At 39.2% G+C, this 25,414-nt stretch overlaps 1 non-coding gene across 1 annotated transcript; it reads right to left on the bottom strand.

Annotated features, from left to right (window-relative positions):
* Positions 1-8,411: 8,411 nt before the first annotated feature.
* On the bottom strand, positions 8,412-8,518 carry LOC141640216 (small nucleolar RNA R71). Its single transcript, XR_012542906.1, has one exon. It is a non-coding gene; the product is annotated as a small nucleolar RNA R71 (small nucleolar RNA).
* Positions 8,519-25,414: the final 16,896 nt, after the last annotated feature.

Below are 25,414 nucleotides of genomic sequence, written 5' to 3'. Positions count from 1 at the left end.
TATAAACACGGGCACGTTTGACCGATTCAACCCATATTTATATAAATTTGGTGAGTCAACAATTTGACTGATTCTACTACTAGAACTCTTGGTTGACGGATTTTCTTAAAATCTATCTTTTAGCCCCAGAAATAAATATGGGCACGGTGGACCGATTCAACCCATATTTATTCCGTTGAGTCCAACCAATTTTCACGCGTAATAACTTTTATTACCCTACTTACTCAACGTAAAAAAAGTGTACCTCGGTGATCCGAACCTACCTCTAATGAAGAAGGGATTCATAGGTGCTATTATTTGGTGAGGCTAATCTCAATTTTTAAACTAAATGTGAGAGATCTTTTCAATTTAATTTTCTATCACTATTAAATGAACAAAATTGGTGAATGCTAGACAATTAAATTGATAACAAAAAAAAAAACATGTAGTGACGATTTGGCATGAATGCATAATTAAACAAAAAAGTCCTAATATGGCCACCTAGTTAATCTAATTAACTAAAATTATTACACTTTGGAAACCAACTCCTTGGTCCCTAGAATCTTCATAAAAATGTCCTCCTTCTTTAGGATTCCGGAACGCCTTTCCGAAAACACCGTCTTCATGAAAACTCCGTCTTTAGATGCTTCATTTAATTACTAATAATTAAATTACATAACAATATCCTATTATACAATTTGTAATAAAATTAAAATAAAACTATTAATTAATTACAAATTAGGTGATACGAAATCGTAATTAATTACAAAACAAGTCGATATTCCCTTACATTACGGGAAATACCAACTTCTACCTATGGCCATATTAGGAAAAATTACATAATTATAATGCTAAAAAAAACATTCATCCAAATGAATAATAAAATGCATTATGGAAAATGTCATGCCAAATCGTCTAACTTACCAACAACGATCATTTGAGCTTTCTTTGACGGATTTTTTACCAATAAAAATTCATAATCAATTCTTAAAACAATTTTAAGATATGCTAATGATACTAATATGGTCTAATTTCAAAACAATTATTCTCACTAATTATCTTGAATTAATATGGGATTAAAACACAAATTATGACAAAAAGACATAATAATTCACAATTATTATGAAAAATTTCATTTAATTATAAAATTTATGGAAAAAATAAATTTCAAGGCCATGAACATTCTGGTCTTATACCAAAAATGACATGCAAGTGAAATTTTTTGGGTTTAAAATTTATTTAAAATGATTTTACAATTTAATCGATAAAACGGCAATTTTTACGATTTAATTCTAAACCAAACCATAAATATTGAAATAACTAAAAATTAAATTTTGTAAATTTTGGAACAATTTTCAGGAGCTAACAATTCAAAAATTTCGAGCCCTAAAATTAAATCAATATTTATTTGCAAAATAACCATTATTTACCAATTTTTATCAAATAAAAATCAATAAACTATCTAAATTAATCACATTAACTTAAAGTATCTACTTATCTCATAAATAGAACATACATGTGGTTATTTCTAAATAAATATGCATAAAATTAACAAGCAACCCAATTTAATTAACTCTTAATTAATTTTAATGCATTTTTATTCATTTTTATGCCATTTTAAGTTATAAAAAGTGGAAAAATATAACAAAAATAAAATTTTCGTCCCATATCATCCTAAGACCAGATTATTTATATGCAAGACCATATTATGTGATAAAACTAATTTTAGTAATATAATATCAATTTTATTAATTTATCTCATAAATTACTAAAATCGTCTTAAGACAACATGCATGTATGTAACAATGCTCTGATACCACTTGTTAGTTATTTAGACCAAATTAATACTCATCTTATGATATCAAAATTACAAATTAATTTTAGGTGGCCTAAATCTACATGCATGTAAAGCAAAATATAAAAGAGATGGTATTAAACCATATTAAGACAAAAATTCCTAACATTGTTATAAGGCAAAATGGGCACAACTCAAAGACTCCTTCTTTGATGTTGTTCTTGTGCTAATGGAATAAGGATGATCCTACAACAACTTAATTACCAAAGTAGGTAATCTCCTAAGGTGGCACCCAAGATAAACCCAAAATACTACTAAAATACTAACTAGGTAAATGTAGTAGTAACCTTGTTTATTTGTATATTTGATGTACCAATTAATATTATTACTTTGATAATATTATTAGTTGATATTTATATGTGTTTTTGGATAAATAGATGAACAAAATAAGAAGGAAAAATGGCCTTTAATGGAGGAAAGGCAACCGGTTTTGGAGCCCTTAAAAAGACCAATTTTACTTCTAATTTTTCCAACTAAGAAAATGAAGTGAATAGTGGGGTATTTATAGCCAAATATGGGGAATAAAAGGAAGTGGAATTTCCACTTAAAAAAACACTTGGTGTCCTATAAAAAACCGGAACATTTGGACTGTATTTGGTCAATTTCGGTTTTCGATATTTGCCCCACAAATGCTTATAAGTCTTATATTTAATTATCTTACATAATTAAATATTAATTTAATTATTTAACAGTTAAATAATACAAATTAACCACTATTGACTACTTAACTATTAAGCAATCATGAGACCATTTTATCAACATACATTGTGTTAATACTACCCCATTTAGCTAATTTTACAACCTTTTGTAAATTAAAATAGCTAATTATCTTTACCTCAAAACTTATACACATATCGTATAAATTTAATTAATTAACTATTAATTATTAAATTTCAATTGACATTTATTAATTAATCATCAAATAATTAAATAATAAATCCCCTTGGCCCGGGTTCGTAACTCGTCATCAAATAATACATTCACTTGACTTATTAATAGTCAATTAATACAAGGATTTAATTAATTTTTCCATTTGAGCATCATCCTATAGGTGTGACCTAAAGGGATCAGCTGATCACCGCTGTTACACGACAGTAATGTCAAACTCTAGTCAGCCAATCATTACCGATTAACGATGACCAGCTAACAAATAAAAAGTTAAATCCCTGATATTCCTTTTACGAGATTTAATATGTAAACGCACTTATTGTGGAGGACACTACTCCATCATGCTCGTCCCGAGTAAAGAGGTGACTAAAACTATGACATTTATTTAAACTAACCTACTAATATAGCCGATATGAGATAATTAGCGGGTCTCACTCCGCCCTTTCAACTCACAACAAGACATCCATGAGGTAAGATGCCTTCTTGCAAGGCAAGGTGGGGCTTGCCAAAATGGCGATACATCCAATCATTAAGCACACAAAAGAAGGTAATGGATGCATCTACAAAAGAATAGCCACTTTCCACTTCTAAGTGGCGGAAATTATCTAGAGGGGAAGCAATATAAGGGTACACACTCCATTATAGATATGGTTTCTTTAAGTTACTAAGCCTAGGAGGATACCAACAAATCACCTCCAAGTTGTGTCAAGCTAGGGTACCTTCGTCCTCAATTGCTAAATGCTTTTGTCAAGAGTAGACTCCCTATGATGTTAGAAACACTGTAGGATCTTGGAATTCCCCATCTTGCCTAGACAAGAAGAAGGGTTGTCCCCTCTCTACCATGCACAAAAGTGGGTTCAATGGAAAAATGGATCAATATGCTTTTGAGTTTCATAGTGGAAGTTTGCTTTTGGTTTTGTTATTCCCCCAAATTTCTTGTGGCATTTGACATTTTTAAGAACAATTTTCTTTGCCATTTCTTTGATATTTGGCAATTTGATGCTTGACAATTTTCAACTTTTTCATTTTTTTTGAACATTTTCAAAGTCACCCCAATTTGTAACGAGGGCGCTTTTATTTGAAGCATAGGAGTTCTTATTTTTGTACTCCTCTTTTCTTTGATGCAAATTTGTGCAAACATCTTGTTTTTCATTTTGGTACTTGAAATCAAATTGATAATTTTTGTGCCCATTCCCTTTTTGTTGACAAAAATGATGATAGAAGTGGAAGATGGTTGCATGGTTTCAAGGGTCACCTTGGAATAAACGGTAGCCAATGAGTCATCACATCACAAGGTACTCTTGACTAGGCCTTAGTCCATGGGTCAAATGATACTAGCATGACACATCCTAGGGTGTTTTAGAGGTATTCTAATGAGCAAAGTCTCAAGAAAAAAAGTATCTACAAGGACCTTATATACACTTGTCAAATTTCCCAACTAGATGTTTTCACAATTTTTTTTCTAAAATGCAACTACATGCCATGATGCAACTAACATTTATACAACCTAATGCATATGCTTCTATTAACTAGTATGCCATACAAAATACATGCAACTCCTAAGATAACGTTGGTTTGTACCATATCAACCAAAATAAAGCCACATATTCATTAACATAGAGAGGAAAAAGGAAATTGGAAAGATTATATCATGCGGTCTTCATATTCCTCATGCCTCGGATGTGGCGTAGTCGATCCAATGTGATAAGAGGACAAACAAACACAAGTATATACACAATATACAATTCTATACTACAAAGGAATGAACATGTTTTTGGATTTTAAAATTTTTCAAATTTTTATGGTTTTTGTTTTTGTGAAATAAAAGAACATGTTTTTGTGTTTTTCGAAATTTTTCAATTTTTATCATTTTTGATTTTAAAAGTGAAGTTAGAATTTCCAATCCCTACACTAGTATGGACATTGTCCTCAATGGCCAATACGATAGGAAATTATGTAATGCAAGCTAAATGAATATGCATGATTTCTACACTAATATGCAAACTATATGACATATATACATAAGTGATGCATTCTACTCTACCCTATATGATGCATGCTTTCTATTGTTCGGAGAGCTAATTTGAATTAACTCGCATCCCTTGTGTTTTAACTTCCCCAAACTAAGTAAGACACTATTTATAGTGTAAAAATAGGGAAGTTCATGCACAAGGAAAGGATGCAATGCATGAATCCTATTTGTCATTTTGGATTTTCAAAGCGGGAACAATAAATTTATCATCACCTTGATGTTGCTAAGGTGGAAAAATAGTCCTTAATTTTTACAAGGACACCTCTAGAGTTTGAAACAATTAATCATAAACCAAGTTAGAAAAACATGAAACTTTTGACATGAAAAATGAAAGGGAATAGAAGAGTTTCACCTAAGCCATGGTGGGTGCCTCATGTCCGCTCCACCAAGCCTATGAACATCTTCATTAGTTACCATCATCCCCTCCAAGATCGCTATCCCATTGCGCTAGTGATTCATTGCCCACATAGAAATCCATAAATTCATCCCCATCGCTATTAACCTCCACCGTGTCACCGCCACTCGAACCCACTCCTTCTCCTTCTCCATGTCCATGTGCTCCGCTGTTGGCATGCTCCGATTTTGGAAAGAGAATTTCCACTTGAGCCCAAGAGGGAAGCATTCCCTCTTCATTGATGTGCCCTTGATGAGCCATCCAGTGGAATAGAGGATAAAGAGAATAGTAATTATCTACTCTATCTTCATATTACTTTCGGTGTAAATCTTAGAGTAGACCCGTTGCATAGTCCTCTAGGAAGGATGAAGGGATTTGGGTGATTGTAGGGTTGATATGGAAAGGGGTAAGGTGGGATGACATTTCTTTCTTGTTCATTTGCTTGAGGCTCATTTTGTTGGGGTTGAGTAGGAGGTGGGGTTTGATTTGCTTGGCTTAAACGAGTTGGTACAAGGTAGGATGGTACTTGTGAAAGGGGACCCTTTCTAGGTGATACTCTCGATAATCCTTCCATAGGAAGAAAAAGAGGGGTGCTTCCCTTGGTAAGCCACTTGATTCTTCGCTCAAACCCTTCAAAGGTAATCCAATGGTGGTGTCGAAAGATTAACATCTCATCAATCTTGGTAGTACCCGGAAGAGGTACATATGCATTTTTGTTGTTAAAGTTGGGGTTGAAAAACTTGGCAAGTCTTGTTACTAAACCTCCATTGACAATGTGGATCATAGCACCATCATCTCCATTCCGGAATTGTGCCCACCTCTCAAAAAGTACTGATGTGACTCATATTTGAGCACATTTAGTCCTCGAATTAACCTCGTTCCTATGCTTTATAGTGCACGATTGGGTCATTTACTATCTTTAGTTTCCCATCTTGCATATTCTTTGAGGTTTTGTTTCCTTGGTAGGAGAGGAGTGCAAACCTTGCATTTACATGGCGAAATGGAGCTAAATTGATCGCATCTAATGACCAAGCATCAAAGGGAAGACGATACTAGAAGGCCTATATAGATAATAAAGTAGATTGGGCAATGATGAAAGGATCCTTGCATCCCCAACAAGATCCCTGCGGATTGTTGAGGATTGAAGAAAAGAGAAGTGTCTGACCCAGGATCCGAGCGGATTGCAAGCAATCCGGACGTCTCCCTGCACAACAATCCGAGCGTCCCGAGCTTAATACGCTTGTCTTGAAGCCCTAAGATCCGAGCGTCTCCCCTAATGATCCGCTCGGATCTCCTGACAGAAACCACCGTGCTGGCTTCCAAGCCGCTCGGACGAGCATATCTATGCGGGACTAGCAAAACGGAGATGCTCATCTCCTTGGAGAGGAGCACTTCCTCAACTTTTCTTAAGGTGCTTAATAGTCATTTAAGCCCTTAGTAACCCTAATCTTTGTACCTAATCTTTAGTATAAATACCCCTTTGTACTACCTAGATTAGGAAGCAATCTTAATGCTCTCTTAATAAAGTTCTAATCAATTAGTAATCAATCCTTAATCTTGTAATCAACTCTTAATTTAGTCTTAATACAAATCTCAATACTTAATCTTTCCTTAATTTCTCTATTGTTCATCATTTATTTTGGGTAATTAGAAGATTATTTGGGTTTATTTGGAGGATTGACAACCTTCCATCAATCATCAAGTACTTCTATTATTCTTTGCATTATTATTTTGGAATCTCCATGGGTATAATTCTCTTAATCCTTGCTTTAATTATTGTTAATCATTTTCATTAATTAATCATGTTTTGCCTTGTTAATGTGATTGACAACCTTGTTAGCATGTTAAACTTGAACATGAGTGAGTAGTTTCCTTAGCTAGGGTTAATGGGTAATTAGGGGAAACAAAGATGGGGAATGATTCATGCTTAATCTAATATGTTCACACAATTTTTTTGCTTGCTTGTTGTGATTTCAACTTATGCACATGCTATATTTGATGAAATCCGAGCCTATGAATCCTTGCATTTTTACCCATCACTTATCTTTTCAATGAGGCTTGTAAGACATAAACCAACTCGAGCCTCATTAGACCATGCATAATGTTGAATAGGGAGGATTAAGTCGACTTGTAGGCGTTGTACAATCTAATTGATTCGGCTCCGGGACCCAAACCTTCTTAGGGATTGTAAGATATACACTAACTCGATCCCATCACAACAATAATTGCTTGTTTATAATTTGAGAACATGTTTGTATGATCAACTCCCATGTATTCCCCTATGAACCCATGATACCCTAGTGCTATTAATCAATTGTTTACACCTTCATTTTATCTACCTTGCTTTGTTTTTATTGTTGATTAGTTTTAATTGATCTCCTATCTCAACCCCAAATTATGACACCCTAGGACACGACCATTTGCAATTGAAAATCCTACATCAATACCCGTCCCTTGGGATCCGACCTTTACTTGCCTCTTTACTAAGAGTAGTTGGTGAAGTTATAAATATTGTTTTGGTTGAGTAACTTTTGACGACGAGTTTTACAACAACACCAAAAATGGAGCCGTTTCTGGGGACGGTGTTAACTTGATTTGATTTTATTTTAATTGTTTTTCGTTGTGTCTTTCTTTACCTTGGGGAAGTTAATCTCCTCAAGGTTGTTCTAATTGTTTTCAAGTTGTTTGATATTTTGCATGTCTAGGAGATCACAAAGTAACTTGTTACCCATTGATCTTGAAATCGAAAGAACTTTGACCAACAATAGAAGACTTGCTAGAAATACTTTGAGAGGTATTGGTGAGATTTTGGACATTCAACCAAATAACATTGAGTTCATCAACCTTTTGCAAGAGAAGGAGAGGATAACCCAATACAAAACCCACCACAAAATCAACGCACAATGCCTAAATTTTCATCACATTCCGTACCAACCGAGGAGAACCTACCAAATGGTAATCCTACACCGCAACATTTAACCGATAATTTCATTGCCAAACAATTGGTTGAGAGAAGTCAATTTGGAGGGATGCCTAGTGAAGTCCCTCATTCTCATATGGAGACTTTTTGTGACTATTGTGATGCGATTTCTCAAACCGGAGTTACTCAAGACCAAATCTGATGGGTCTTATTTCCTTTTTCTTTGATTGGTACCGCGAAATAATGGTTTAAGAGCCTAGATAAGGCTACACTTGGTATTGATTCTTGGAAGAAATTGGTACTTGCTTTCTACATGAAATTCTATCCTAAGGAGAAGACTAAAATGTTGAGAGCCCAAATCACCGGGTTCAAACAAAGGGATGAGGAATCTTTGTATGAAGCATGGGAGAGATTCAAGGACACTTGTCAATCTTGTCCACACCATGGACTTAGCGAGTGGTTCCTTATACAACAATTTTGGAATGGTCTATATGAAGACTCCCAAAACATTCTCAATATGGGATCAAATGGTATGTTCACCGAAGTCGATGACAATCAAACATGGAATAAAATTGAGGAAATGGCGGTCCATAACTCGCAATATAGTAGACCTCGGAAGGCTACTAGAGGAGGAAAACATGAGGTGGACTCCATTACTCAATTGGGTGCTCAACTTAGTGATCATATTGATACCATTAATTTGAAGTTTGAGAAGGCCATGGGTAATCTTGAAGAGGCCTCCAAATCACCCAAGCAACATGTTAATGATATGGTAGCATCATCATCAATTCCAAGTGGAGTATGTGAGAGTTGTGGAACTTTGGGACATGACCAAAGTGAATGTAGGGGAACAAGTGAATGCTTTCCAATCATACAAAAGTGGCACCCCTTATTCCAACTATGACAATGAAAACACCAAATTCCACCCCAATCTTTCATACAGAAGTCAAAATGTTCAAAACCCTCAAACATACACCCCACCTCCAATGAGAAACCAATCTCAAAGACCCTTTTACAATCAAAACCCAAGTTATCAAAATCAACCTCCATACAATCAAACAAATGACCAAGGTTTTGATGTTCAAAAAGCAGTCCTCCAAATGCAAAATAACCAACAAGAGTTTTTCACTCAAATGCAAAAGGATATCCAAGCAAAAGACATCACCATTAACAACATACTAGCTCACACGAAGATGTTGGCGACCAAATGTCTCAATTAGCATCTTCTAGTTCTCAAAGACAAAATGGGCAATTGCCACCTCAAGGTAATCCCCCAAGACATGAGTCGATAAGTGCCATCTATTTAAGGAGTGGTACAAGGTCTGAAGGGCCGATGCCCATTGATGAAGATATTGTGAATGCTAGTGACAAGGAAAGAGTTGTGGAAAACTCTAGGGAAGAAGAACCCACCATTCAAGAAGTTTCAAAGAAGAATGAAGAGAAGGCTAAGGAGAAAGAGCCTATTGTGATTAGACTTCCATTTCCAAGTCGTCAAGTTAAGCCTAAGTTTGATGAACAACTTGGAATGTTTATGGAGATTGTGAAGAACTTGGAAGTCTCAATTCCATTTACGGAATTAATCAATCATGTTCCGGCCTATGCGAAATACATGAAAGATATTCTTACAAAGAAGAAATCCATCCAAAAGCTAGAGACTATTGCATTCACCAAGGTGAGTAGCGCCATCCTACAAGGAAGTTCACCTTCAAAACTAAAGGATCCGGGAAGTTTCTCTATTCCATGCACCATTGGCGACACTACAATCAACAAAGCTCTATGTGACCTTGGGGCAAGTGTGAATGTCATGCCATACTTGGTGTGTAAAAGGCTAGGAATGGGAGAGCTTAAGTGCAATAATATCACACTTCAAATGGCGGATCGATCAACGAAGACACCTTTAGGGGTATGGGAGGATGTGTCGGTAAGAATTGGCAAGTTCTTCATCCTGGTGGACTTTGTTATTGTTGACATGGAGGAAGACTCCAACATTCCTATCATTTTAGGGAGACCTTTCTTACACACCGCGGGAGCGGTGATTGGCGTGAAACATGGAGAGCTCACACTTGAAGTGGGAGATGAAACAATCATTTTTAACCTTGACAAGACAATGAGATCTCCCCGCTTACATGAGCCATGTTTCATGGTTGATCATTATAGCCGAGAAAGTGATAGGAAGAAGTTGGCATGTCAATTCAAAGAACAAGCTATGGGCAAAGAATCACCACCTATATGGGAGAAGAAAGTGAGTAATCTCCAAGATGCTCCATCCAAAGAGCAAGAATGTTTCAACAATAATGAGAGCTTGAATAGCTCACCACCACTCATGATAAGAGAAGAAGAAGGCCTCATTGGCCATAATGACAAGAAATAAGAGTAGTTGTTTTTATCAACTCATGATACTATTGGGAAGCAAGCTAATGAAGTATGAGGTTTATAGGATGATGAGTTTGAAGGATTATTCAATCCTTATATTGGTAATGCTATGACCCAAGACCAAGGCTTTGGTGACCATGTTAAGTCAAGTCACCACAATGAAGAACAACATATGCAAAAGTCTATTGAAGATCTTTATAATGACAATGAACAAGCCTTCGATTACTTCTTCAAGGAGTTGAGCAACATCAACAACACCTTGGCTATGCCCCCTTGACATCTCATACATAAATGAGAGTTTCGTGGAGTCCTCCCTAAACCACCATTTATAAATATTCTAACCCCTTAACTTGCATTTTACTTATTGTATTGCATTTTTGTCTTTGGATTTATATTTTTATGCTTTGATCAAGATTATCAATTTGAGAGTAAGTGAGGGAGGGACTTATATGTTTATTGATGTGTAGTGTTTTGACATAGTGTGGGGATAACAATTGCCTAGGCTATCCAAGTCTTCGTAGTGCCCCCACAATGAAGATCAAAGAAACGAAGAGGAAATTACTTGGGTTATGAAATACCAACGGGTGGAACTAAATTCGTGAGGTACAGGAGCAACCCGAGCGTCTAAGGAAGAATCCACTCGTCTTGGCTGCAATCCGAGCGTCCTGTGAGAAAAACGCTCGTCCTGAGAGAGCTGGAAAGGAAAATTTTTCTCTGACTGAAGATCTGAGCGTCTCCTAAAGGAATCCGCTCGTGTCAACCAAGATGCTCGTCTCAGCGAGAATCCGCTCGTCCTGCTTCTATTAAAATCTGGGATTTCTCCCTGACCAAGAATCCGAGCGTCCTCAACAGAATCCGCTCGTCTCCTTACAAAAAGACGCTCGTCTCCTACTGAAGACGCTCGTCTCAGCACGGGTTGCATTTTCTGAAACTGGCTGACAAAGAATCCGAGCGTCCCGTGCTACAGACGCTCGTCTCCCCTGCTAAAATTCAAAATTCCGAGATTAAAAACCCCTTTCCCCATTTCATTTCCTTCATTCAAAACACAAACACACCTCCAAAACCCTCAAAACCCTCAATCCCTCCATCCACAAAAATCAATTTCCTCATCCAAATTCACCCAAATCAATTCCAAACTTCCTCAAAACTCAAACAAATCCCTCCTCTATCAACAAAAAGCCATTCAAACATCCAAATCCTAGAAAATTGAATCGATTTTCTAGGGTTAAAGACAAATTTCAAAAATCCTAAATCGACTTGGGATTCATTGAAGCTTGAGGATACTAGAAGAATTCAAGCAAATCTTTGGTTCTTGATACATACAAGGAGAAGAGCAATGGCTAGGACCAAAGGTAAAAGCAAGACACCTACAAAACTAAACCTTTCCAAAAGGCAACAAGCACTTCAAGCTTCAAAGGCTTTGTTGGTTCAACAAGCAGGAATGGAAATTCAAGAAACTCCTATTCTTATGGTGGAAGCTACTCCTTCTATCCCGGTTATTGAGCAACTAGAAAATTATCCGGAGGTAACTTTCACATCCGATTCTCATAGGAAAAATTTTGTGTCTCTTGCTAAGAAATCTATTTTACCAACCAAGTTTATTTGCCAAGATGCCTTGACTAAATTGGGTATCCTTGAAAGGACCAAGAACTTCTTTGAGTCTATGGGGTTGCTTACATTGTTTGATATGCAAGAATTGACCCACCCCTCCCTCACCTTGGAATTTCTAAGTTCATTGAAAGTTACAAAGGTGGAGACTCGAACGAATATTGAATTCCGCCTTGAGAATATGGATAGGAAGATGTCCTTTAATGAGTTTGGCAAAGTTTTCGGTCTTGATAATGACTCGACTTATGTGAAGAAACCTTCAACAAAATATGATTGATGTGAACATTATTTGCGCACATTTAGTCCCCTAATTGAACCTATTTTGCATACTTTTATAACATTTCATGACCATTTTATTCGTCAAATGCTTTCTATTTTGCTCTCCTAGTGCATTTTATATGTTTTATAGGAAAGAAGATAATAAGGCGGAAATTCCCCTCTTTCATGCATATTTGGAAGCTTGTTGACGATATTTGATGGACAAAGTATGAAGAGAAGGCAAGAATGATGACCAAGGAAGTAGAAATAAAGAGTATTTAGAGGCATCTTAGGCTTAAAAGCAAAAATAAAGGGAACAGCAGCTCAACCCGCGCGGGTCAAGCTTATCTGGAGCGGGACACTGCTTAACCCGCTCGAGCCAATTTCAACCCGCTCGGGTTGAGGCTCAGGATGCTAATTTTCAGCACGGGACGAGCGTATTGTTGGACAGAAAGCTTTTCCTTGCTACGTGATCCACGATCCGCGCATATTTCTTGAAGACTAGAAAAAAGGAGACTCGCATCTTTCTTTGAGAGGAGCATTTCCCTACACAACAATTAGCATTGTTATTTACTAATTTACCCTTGCTTAACCTAATGATGTACTACTATATATACCCCATTTGTAATAATCAAAACACCAAGCTTTCTTAGATTAAATCAACTTTCCTTAGATTAGATTAGGAGTAGATTAGAATAGATTATCCTTTAATCTTTCCACAAAATTACACATTATTCTTTCCTTAATTATTGTTCAAGTTTATTATTGAGTAATTCAAGTTTATTATTGGGTAATTAAAAGATCATTTGGGTTTATTGGGAGATTGACAACCTTCCATCAATCATCAAGTACTTCTATTATTCTTTGCATTATTATTTTGGAATCTCCATAGGTATAATTCTCTTAATCCTTGTTTTAATTATTGTTAATCTTTCTTACTTGTTCATCATGTTTTGCCTTGTTAATATGATTGACAACCTTGTTAGGATGTTAAACTTGATAATAAGTGAGTAGTCTCTTAGTTAGGATTAATGGGTAATTAGGGAAGTGAACATGGGGAATAATCATGCTTAATCCAATATGTTTCCATAATTAATTTGCTTGCTTGTTGTGATGTCAACCTATGCACATGTTATGTTTGATGAAATGCTAAGCCTATGAATCCTTGCATTTACAACCATATCTTATCTATTTAACTTGACTTGTAAGATATAAACCAACTCGAGTCTAGTTAGACCATGCATGTAACACCCCCTCCTACCAAGGTGCCTTACCAGGACCACCCTACCATGAAAGTGTGTTACCATCTCGGTTGCCCGAGGTGAGTACATATCAAAAGCGTCTGAACTGAGCACATTTATTAAAGTACTGTAAAGTATAAAGTTTACAACATCCAAACTTAAATACTGTTTTAACAAAATACAACTTCAAAGTCTGACAATAAAAGAAATCCAACTAAGACTCGGACGGTGATGCTATGACTCGTGATGGCAATTCTCCCAAGACAGTCCCCAAGCTCACACTAGCAATACCTGTCAAGCCTGTTCACCATCCCCGAATGGATCACAGCAGATTCCACAAACAACAACGGGGTCAGTATTACTTAAATATTAAGATAACCAAACGGAGAAATCAATTGATCATCACCAATTCCCAATCATCCAATCTCACACAGTAACCGACTACACACTGAAGTGTGTAGCCCGCCATTACCCATCGCAATGTAATCCCGCCGCCAAGCATGGGTGACCGCAGCCGATCCCACCTAATCCAGCTCCTCAACGAGCGACAACAATCCCTGACCCTTAATGTGCACATCCCCTCCCGTGGCGGGTTCCACGGAGGGCGAACTAGGGTGTGAAGCCACTCCCGCAAGTGACTCCACCACAATCACAATCACATGACATCACAGCCATCTCAATCCCCTCACACCAACATCATCACAACAATCTCCATACTTCGATGATCAACAGATAACAATAATCACAACAAACATGTCTTACAAAGAACAGTAAACTGAGTAGGAAAACCCTACCTTAGCAATCAACAGAGGAATGAACTCGAACAATCAGAAAGGCTCCTTTACGAAGTCTTCTCCTATACCATAATCATATCACACAATTACACATTGCACAACCCCATATTCCCAATTCCGTAAATGTACAAAGAACCCCAAACGAATACGAATAACATATAATTAGAACTTACCAACAGTAGGATGAGGAATTATACGCAAGGACTCAAGCTTTCACAAACAACAAGGCTATGGGATGATTAGGGAGTGATTAGGGAGAGATCAGGGTTAACGTAGAAAATGATGAAGTTGAAATGATGTTTTGAAAACTGACGCGTGATATAAAATAATCTTAAACACTCCCTAATCAAACCGTCAAAATAATACTCGCTGGATCGAATACTCGGTCGAGTAAAGTTATACTCGCCGAGTATCCTCTACTCGGTCGAGTATTCACTATACTCGGCCGAGTATTCATCGCCAGAACCAAAACAACTCACAACAACAAAGACTACTCGGCCGAGTAGGCTCTACTCGATCGAGTAGTCACCAAAGAAAATCCGTAGTGTTACAATCTTCCCCCCTTAAAAAGAACTTCGTCCCGAAGTTCACACTCTACTATAAAACAAAGCACTACACTACGCCACAAGACTATACTAACCACATATATCAACACCAAGGAACTATACAAGTCACCACAAAAATCATTACCCCGACTCAAAGCAAAACAACAAACAGAACAAAACACGACCGCGACCATCTCCTACCCCCCTAAAAAGACAACTGTTACGTCCCCATAACCAAACATACCTGATAAAAAAGGTTAGGAAAACGTTCTCGCATAGCTTCCTCGGGTTCCCATGTGGCTTCCTCCACATTATGATTAGACCAAAGAACCTTGAGTAAGACCGTCTCACCATTCCAGGTCTTACGAACCTTCCGATCAAGAATCTCCTTAGGAATCTCGGCGTAGGACAAGGACTCATCAAGTTCGATGTTCTCCATTTCAAGGATATGCGACGGATCGCTCACATACTTCCGAAGTTGAGATACATGAAAAACATTGTGCACCCTATCCAAAGTTGGTGGTAACGCTAACCTGTAGGCCACCTCGCCAACACGGTCCAAAATCTCATAAGGACCTATAAACTTTTGGCTTAGCTTACCCTTTTTCCCAAACCTCATAACACCTCGCATAGGTGACACTTTTAAAAGAACCTTGTCACCTACCGTAAACTCAATATCCTTGCGGTGTAAGTCGGCGTAGCTCTTCTGACGATCTTGAGCTGCTCTCATCTTTTGCCGAATTAACTGGATTTGCTCAACCATATCTTGAACCAGCTGTGGCCCTAAAACCACCGTCTCGGAACTATCATCCCAACAGATGGACTTGGCATTTCCGCCATACAAAGCTTCAAAAGGTGCCATCCCAATGCTTGTATGATAATCGTTATTGTATGAAAACTCGATCGATCAAGCCTTTCTTCCCAACCGCCCCAAAGTCCATAACACATGCCCTCAAAGATGTCCTCTAAGGTCTTGATGGTCCGTTGTGCCCCACTACCATCGGTTCTTGGGATGAAAAGTTGTACCCATCAACTCTTGCAGCTCTTGCCAAAACTTGGATATGAACCTCGCATCACGATCAGAAACGATATCTTTAGGTATACCATGTAACCGAACCACATGCCTCCTATAACCCAATGCCAGCTGCATCTTAGACCAAGTATCTTTCATGGGAACGAAATGGGCTGACTTGGTTAACCGATCAACAATCACCCAAATCATGTTGTTACCTTGTTGTGACCTAGGTAACCCCACAATGAAGTCCATGGAGATCGACTCCCACTTCCACTCGGGTACTTTCAAAGACTGAATCTTACCTTGTGGTCTCCTTTGTTCACCCTTGACCTTTTGACAGGTCAAACATCTGGCCACAAACTCGGCTACATCTCTCTTTATGTTTGTCCACCAAAAAGTCTTCTTAAGATCTCTATAAAGCTTGTCACCACCCGGGTGAACTGAATAGGGAGTGCAATGAGCCTCCGTCAAGATCACTCTCCGCAACTCTGCATCCTCAGGAACACACCATCTCCCATCAAAACGAACACTCCCATCTGGATGGATAGAAAACCTGGAAGCCGTTCCACTCTCTACCTTTGACTTCCACTCCTGAATTTTAGGATCAAGCTCTTGCTTACTTTTGATGTTCTCATACAACTCCGGCTCGTTCGTCAAATCCCCGATGGTATCCCCCTCTCGAATCATAAAGATCCCCAAACTAGACATCTCATCCCTCAACTTCAGCAAGGACATAGCTGTACATAGCGAATGAACGCTCTTCCTACTCAGTGCATCTGCAACAACATTAGCCTTACCCTCGTGATAGATGATCTTCATATCATAATCTCCAATCAGCTCCATCCACCGTCTCTGTCGCATGTTAAGCTCCTTCTGAGTGTAGATATACTTTAGACTCTTATGATCAAAGAACACCTTAAAAGTTGCTCCATAAAGGTAGTGTCTCCAAATCTTAAGAGCGAACACAACTGCACCCAGCTCCAGATCATGAGTAGGGTAGTTCTCCTCATATTCCTTCAGCTGCCTCGAAGCATAGGCTATGACTTTCCCTCCCTGCATCAAAACACAACCAAGACCATTCTTTGAAGCGTCGGTATATACCTCAAAGTTCTCACAACCTCCGGCAAGGCTAGGATAGGAGCGTGGTCAAGCGTTCCTTTAAGGTCTGAAACGCCGTCTCACAACTCTCATCCCAAACAAATCTGACTTCATTCCTCATCAAGGATGTCATAGGCCGCGCTATGGTAGAGAAATCTTTCACAAACCTTCTGTAGTAGCCGGCAAGGCCTAAGAAACTCCGAATCTCAGCAACATTCTTCGGCGATTCCCACTTGGTAACGGCCTCAATCTTACTAGGATCCACAGATACCCCCCTGCTTAGATATTACATGGCCCAGAAAAGCCACTTCCTATAACCAGAACTTGCACTTGGATAGCTTGGCATAAAGCTGATTTTCTCTCAAGGTCTACAGGACTATCCTCAAGTGTTCCTCATGCTCTTCCTTAATCTTAGAATAGACTAAGATATCGTCGATGAAAACAACCACAAACCTATCCAAAAACGGTGTAAAGATCCGATTCATCAAATCCATAAAAGCTGCTGGCGCATTGGTCAACCCAAAAGGCGTCACCACGTACCCGTAATGACCATATCGAGATCGGAACGCTGTTTTAGGAATATCCTCATCTGCTATCCTCAGCTCGTGATACCCCGACCTCAGATCAATCTTGGAAAACACACCTGCTCCACTTAGCTGATCAAACAAGTCATCAATCCTCGGCAACAGATACTTGTTCTTCACTGTTACCCGATTGAGCTCTCTATAATCAATGCACAGTCTCATACTCCCATCTTTCTTCTTTACAAAAAGAACTGGAGCTCCCCACGGTGATACACTAGGCCTGATGTAACCCTTGCCTAGCAACTCATGTATCTGCTTTTTCAACTCTGCCAACTCTTTAGGTGCCATACGGTAAGGTGCTTTAGATATAGGACCTGTTCCCGGCTTAAGCTCCACGCTGAAATCAACATCCCTCTTGGGAGGCAAACTCGGTATCTCCTCAGGAAAAGCATCTTCGAACTCTCTCACCACAGATATCTCAGAAGCTGTCGGTAGCTCTACTCGGTGATCTCTCACATGACAAAGAATCAAGGGACACTTCTTCCTTAAACATGACTTTAAGGTCATCACAGCTATGAACCTACACTTAGGCTTTACCACAAACCCTCTATAGGACACCCTAACACCCTTTGGACCCTTTGAGGACACCCTCTTTTGCCGACAATCTATCCTGGCATCATACTTACCCAGCCAATCCATCCCGACAATCACCTCGAACCCATCCATAGGAAACTCTAACAAGTCTACTGGTAAATCTACCCCTCCAACTACCATGGATACTCCCTTATACAGATTGAGACACGACACGCAGACTCCTCGAAGGTATGAATACATCATCTTTACAACCTCAAACTTCCCCAAACCCATAGACACAACATGACTCTTAGACACAAAAGAATGTGTAGCCCCGTAATCAAACAAAACAAAGGACGGTACATTATGAACAAGAAAGGTACCGGTAACTACATGAGCATCATCCTATGCTTCCTGCTTGTCCATCATGAAGAGATTTCCACTGTTTTTTTGTCCTCCCACCGAATCAAGCATTGGAGGTACTTGGCTTGGTCGCGAATCTCGAGTGGTCTTTGTTGTTCGACGCCGATAAGATCCACCACCACCGCGGTTGTAACCGCCCTGGTTGCCCTGTCCACCTCTGTTGCCCCATGAACCTCCCGGTCGGTTACTAGCAAAACTCTGAGTCGGCCCCTGAGAAAAATTCCGTGACCGAGCTCCCGAACCAGTGCCGGGCTTGTAGCTCGTGCATTCCCGTCTTTTGTGGCCTATCCCACCAAAGTTGAAGCATGTAAGGTTAGAGTTGTCACTCACACTCCGACCTCCATTCTTTCCCCAGCCACGAGATCCTCCCGAAAAACAAGCTCCCCCAGAAAAAACCTTAGCATGGCTAAAGTTCCCTTTCTTGTTGGCCGACTGACTATTGTTTCCACCATCAGCCTTCCTCTTTTCAGCACCAGTCCTCTCATCGATCTCTCTTGAGAGATCTACCATTCTCTCAGCTTGACCCGCTCTCAGGTACACTTCCTTGAGGTCAGTAGCAACCCCAGCTGGCATACGACTCACTATCTTAGCGGATAAACCCCTCTCAAACCGGAGAGCCAAACCTCTCTGCCCTAGCTGCATGTCTTCAACATAATGAGATAGCTCCAAAAACCGATGATAGTAGTCAGTGACCGTCATCTCCCCAGTCATGGTGAAGGAATCAAAGTCGGATCTCATCTTGTGTCGGATATGCTCCGGCACAAATTGCTCTCTCATAGCACTCTTCAACCCAGACCAAGGAATAGCTCCTTCCGCCTGGTAAAAAGCTCTAGCATCTTTCTTGACATTTTGCCACCAAACTGCAGCCTCACCTCTTAGGTAGTACACTACCTGCTCAACAATCATGTCCTCGGGGCACTTAACCATTTCCATGAGAGCTTCAATCTCACGGTGCCACTTCTCGAGTAGCTTTGGTTCACCTACCCCGTCATATGTGGGAGGGTTGAAGCGAGCAATGATGATACTGAGCTGAGTTGCATCCATCGACTTCTCGTTCCCCTTTCCCATATTTTTGAGAGCTTCAAGGAGAGCCTCTTGTTGCTCAATCATGCGAGCATCCTCATCAAGAGTCATCTCCGAAGCTTGGATTTGCGCAGGAGTTCTTTTAGGCGACATACTGAGCTGACAAGAAACACGGAAGCGTAAACACAAAAGCCTACAACTCAAAACGTAATAACCTTCCGCCAAAAGAACACTCGGCCGAGTATACAACCATACTCGGTCGAGTAACGACTACTCGGTCGAGTATTCGACTCCGGAAGCGAACGTCAAAAATTCAAAAACAACACTCGGTCGAGTAAAACAACACTCGGCCGAGTAGACCCTACTCGGTCGAGTATACTTTCTTACTCGGTCGAGTTATCACATACAGTAGCTAGTGCTACTCACTGCCAATCAATACTCGGTCGAGTGCTTGGTTACTCGGCCGAGTGCTCCCTACTCGGTCGAGTACCTGCCCTGCTCGGCCGAGTCACAGAATAGACGGGTATACAGTATAAAGTTCTCTATCATGCTCACTATTCCCGCAACGAACACATAACATCAAGGACTTTAATTCCACGTTAAAATCACATCAGCATACGATTCAAATATCAAGAACTTTAATGCCACTTTATAATCATATAAGGATACAAGTCATGCATAAGCTAAATCCAACATGACAAACATTCACACACCCGTCACATCCTCCATTTCTCTCATCACTACATTTACGACTTTCAACACATACACTTTCAACTATCAACTATTACCAACATGCATCTTCACATACATGTGTATACAAAACCTATCTCTCATCACACTTCCCATGTTACCGGCTCGAGTTTGTGAGGGCCAATTTGCGACTCCGGGACGTCTCCCGAGTCTTTGCGGTAGCTCCAAACAACTCTCCCTGGGTTCATTTTATTTAGACTCCCTAGGTTCATTAAATTCAGTTTTTTAAGTGCCGGAATCTTCGGCTCTGATACCACTTTGTAACACCCCCTCATACCAAGGTGCCTTACCAGGACCACCCTACCATGAAAGTGTGTTACCATCTCGGTTGCCCGAGGTTAGTACATATCAAAAGCGTCTCGAATCGAGCACATTTATTAAAAATCTTGTAAAGTATAAAGTTTACAACATCCAAACTTAAATACTGTTTTAACAAAATACAACTTCAAAGTCTGACAATAAAAGAAATCCAACTAAGACTCGGACGGTGATGCTATGACTCATGATGGCAATTCTCCCAAGACAGTCCCCAAGCTCACACTAGCAATACCTGTCAAGCCTGCTCACCATCCCCGAATGGATCACCGCATGATTCCACAAACAACAACGGGTCAGATTACCTAAATATTAAGACAACCAAACGGAGAAATCAATTGATCATCACCAATACCCAATCATCCAATCTCACACAAGAATCGACTACACACCGAAGTGTGTAGCCCCGCCATTACCCATCGCAACAGGTAATCCTCGCCGCCGATGGGTGACCGCGGCCGATCCCACCTAGTCCAGCTCCTCAACGAGCGACAACAATCCCTGTCCCTTAATGTGCACATCCCCTCCCGTAGCGGGTTCCACGGAGGGCGAACTAGGGTGTGAAGCCACTCCCGCAAGTGACTCCACCACAATCACAATCACATGACATCACAGCCATCTCAATCCCCTCACACCAACATCGTCACAACAATCTCCATACTTCGATGATCAACAGATAACAATAATCACAATAAACATGTCTTACAAAGAACAGTAAACTGAGTAGGAAAACCCTACCTTAGCAATCAACAGAGGAATGAACTCGAACAATCAGAAAGGGTCCTCTACGAAGTCTTCTCCTATACCATAATCATATCACACAATTACACATTGCACAACCCCATATTCCCAATTCCGTAAATGTACAGTAACCCCAAACGAATACGAATAACATATAATTAGAACTTACCAACAGTAGGATGAGGAATTATACGCAAGGACTCCGAAGCTTTCACAAACAACAAGGCTATGGGATGATTAGGGAGTGATTAGGGAGAGATCAGGGTTAACGTAGAAAATGATGAAGTTGAAATGATGTTTTGAAAACTGACGCGTGATATAAAATAATCTTAAACACTCCCTAATCAAACCGTCAAAATAATACTCGCCAGACCGAATACTCGGTCGAGTAAAGTTATACTCGGCCGAGTATCCTCTACTCGGTCGAGTATTCACTATACTCGGCCGAGTATTCATCGGCAGAACCAAAACAACTCACAACAACAGCACTACTCGGTCGAGTAGTTACCAAAGAAAATCCGTAGTGTTACAATGCATAAAAGTGATTAGGAGGAAAGTAAGCCGACTTGTAGGTGTTGTACAATCTAATCGATTCGGCTCCGGGACCCAACTCTTCCTAAGAACTGTAAGACATACACCAACTCGGTTCCTTTACAATAATAATTTATTGCTTATAATTTAGAACATGTATGTATGATCAACTCCCATGAATCCTCTATGAACCCATGATATCCTAGCACTTTTAGTCATTTGTTTACATCTTTCCTTTTGTTGCTTGTTTATTGCTTTTATTAGATTAGAATCATAAATGAGAGCTCACACTTGAAGTGGGAGATGAAACAATCACTTTTAACCTTGACAAGACAATGAGAGCTCCCCGCTTACATGAGCCATGTTTCATGGTTGATCATTATAGCCGAGAAAGTGATAGGAAGAAGTTGGCATCTCAATGCAAAGAACAAGCTATGGGCAAAGAATCACCACCCATATGGGAGAAGAAAGTGAGTAATCTCCAAGATGATCCATCCAAAGGGCAAGAATGTTTCAACAATAATGAGAGCTTGAATAGCACCACCACTCATGACAAGAGCATAAGAAGAAGGCCGCATTGGCCATAATGACAAGAAAGAAGAGGAGTTGTTTTTATCAACTCATGATACTATTGGGAAGCAAGCTAATGAAGTATGAGGTTTATAGGATGATGAGTTTGAAGGATTATTCAATCCTTATATTGGTAATGCTATGACCCAAGACCAAGGCTTTGGTGACCATGTTAACTCAAGTCACCACAATGAAGAACAACATATGCAAAGGTCTATTGAAGATCTTTATAATGACAATGAACAAGCCTTCGATTACTTCTTCAAGGAGTTGAGCAACATCAACAACACCTTGGCTATGCCCCCTTAACATCTCATACATGAATGAGAGTTTGGTGGAGTCCTCCCTAAACCACCATTTGTAAATATTCTAACCCCTTAACTTGCATTTTACTTATTGTAGTGCATTTTTGTCAATTTTGGATTTATATTTTTATGCTTTGATCAAGATTATCATTTTGAGAGAAAGTGAGGGAGGGACTTATATGTTTATTGATGTGACCATAATTAGCGTATATTTAGCCCCCGAATTAGCCTTGTTCCCATGCTTTTTAGTGCATATTTGGGTCATTTATTGTCTTTAGTTCTTTGTTTTGCATATTCTTTGAGATTTTGATCCCTTGGTAGGAAAGGAGTGCAAATCTTGCATTTTCATGGCAAAACGAGAGTAAATTGTTTAAATTCAATGACCAAGCATCAAGGAGAGACAAGATTAGAAGGCCTTTGTACATATGATAGTAGATGAGCAATGTTGAGAAAGGATCCTTGCATCACCGAGGAAATCCCTAAGGATTTTATGAAGAAAAGGGAAGAAAAGAAGAAGAAACCATGCTGAGCTACAATCCGAGCGGATTGTCTTGAATCCGCCCGTCCTCCACAAGCACAATCCGTGCGTCTTCCTTCAAAGACGCCTGGACAGCAGCCACAGAATTCGCCCGGATTCCATTGAAGACGCCCGTCTTCACCTGCCTAAATCCGCCCGTCCCGACTCCAATACGCACGGATTCCAGTACAGCGAAATTTCGTCTTCTTCAAGCTACAAAGAAAGAAGCCCTTCCTTCGAAAAATACCGGCTTCTCCCTGCTCAATCTAAAAAGTGTAATTACTAGTTTAGCCCTTAGTTAACCCTAATGCATCCACCTAATTTCCACTATAAATACCCCATTAGTCTAATTAGAAGAGTATGTTCTTCTTATCAATTATTAGAGTAGTTAATATCAATCAAATCTCTCTTTAGTATTGTAATCAACAATTAATCAAGTTTTAATACAAGTTTTATTTCCTTAATCTCTCTTTTGTTCATCCTTTATTTTGGGTAATTGAAGATTATTTGGGTTATTATTGGGAGATTGACAACCTCTCAATCAAACATCAACTACTTCTTTTATTCTTTGCTTTATTATTGGAATCATTAGTAGGTATAATTCTCTTAATCCCTTTATAATTATTGTTATTTACTTTCATTTATTCATCATGTTTCCTTTTGTTGGTATGATTGACAACCTTGCTAGCATGATCAACATGATAATGAGTGAGTAGTGACCTAGCTAGGGTTAATGGGTAATTAGGGAAAACCAACATGGGGAATGATTCATGCTTAAATTAATATGCTTTCATGGTTTATTTGCTTGCTTGTTTTGATCTCAACTCATGCACATGTTATGTTTGATGAAATGTGAGCCTATGAATCCTTGCATTTTTTACCCATCACCTATCTTTTCAATGAGACTTGTAAGACATAAACCAACTCGAGTCTCATTAGACCATGCATGTTGTTGGGTAGGGAAGACTAAGTCGACTTGTAGGTGTTGTACAATCTAATCGATTCGGCTCCGGGACCCAAACTTTCCTAGGATTGTAAGATATAACCCAACTCAATCCATCACAACAATAATTGCTTGCTTATAATTTGAGAACACGTTTGTATGATCAATTCCCATGATTCCCCTATGACCCCATGACACCCTAGTGCTTTTTATCAATTGTTTACAACCCTTTTAATTCATCTTGCTTATTTACTTTCATTGCTATTTAGTTAGTGACCTTCTACATCAACCCAAATTGTGACACCCCTAAGACACCACTAGTTTCAATAGAAATCTCATCTCAATTCCCGTCCCTTGGGATCCAACCTTTACTTGCCTCTTTACTAATTGTAGAGTTGTTTGTGAAGCTATAAATTGTGTTTTGATTCGGACGTGACCTAACGATAACATCTATTAAATTGTGAACACGAAACGGACCGATCAAAAATGGCGCCGTTGCCGGGGACGGTGTTAACTTGATTTAGATTTTCTTATATTGTTATTAGTTGTGTCTTTCTTTACCTTGGGGAAGTAAAACTCCTCAAGGTTTGTTCTAATTGTTTTCGAGTTGTTTGATATTTTGCATGTCTAGAAGGTCACAAGGTGATTTGTTACCTTTTGACCGTGAAATTGAAAGAACCTTGACAAACAATAGGAGATTTGCTAGGAGGAATTTTAGAGGTATTAGTGAGGTAGTGGATATTCAACCAACTATTGAGTTCATCAACCCTTTTGCAAGAGAAGGTGAGGAGAACCCAACACAAAATACCCCACAAAATCAACCTATAATGCCAAAATTTTCATCACATTCCGTACCCACCGAGGAGAACCTACCCAATGGTACTCCCACACCACAACATTTGACCGGGAATTTTATTGCCAAATCCGCCTTTATCCAATTAATCGAAAGGAGCCAATTTGGGGGGATGCCTAGTGAAGACCCTCATTCTCATATGGAAACTTTTTGTGACTATTGTGATGCGATTTCTCAAACCGGTGTGACTCAAGACCAAATTCGATGGGTCTTATTTCCTTTTTCTCTAATCGGCACCGCGAAACAATGGTTGAAGGGCCTTGATAAGGCCACTCTCGGAATTGATTCTTGGAAGAAGTTGGCTCTAGCTTTCTACAAAAAGTTCTACCCACCGGAAAAGACTAAC

The sequence above is a fragment of the Silene latifolia genome, unplaced genomic scaffold (genome assembly GCF_048544455.1).
Source record: "Silene latifolia isolate original U9 population unplaced genomic scaffold, ASM4854445v1 scaffold_73, whole genome shotgun sequence".
Taxonomy (NCBI): domain Eukaryota; kingdom Viridiplantae; phylum Streptophyta; class Magnoliopsida; order Caryophyllales; family Caryophyllaceae; genus Silene; species Silene latifolia.
The sequence above is the reverse complement of the archived record's forward strand: the minus strand, read 5'-3'. Positions and strand labels throughout refer to the sequence as shown.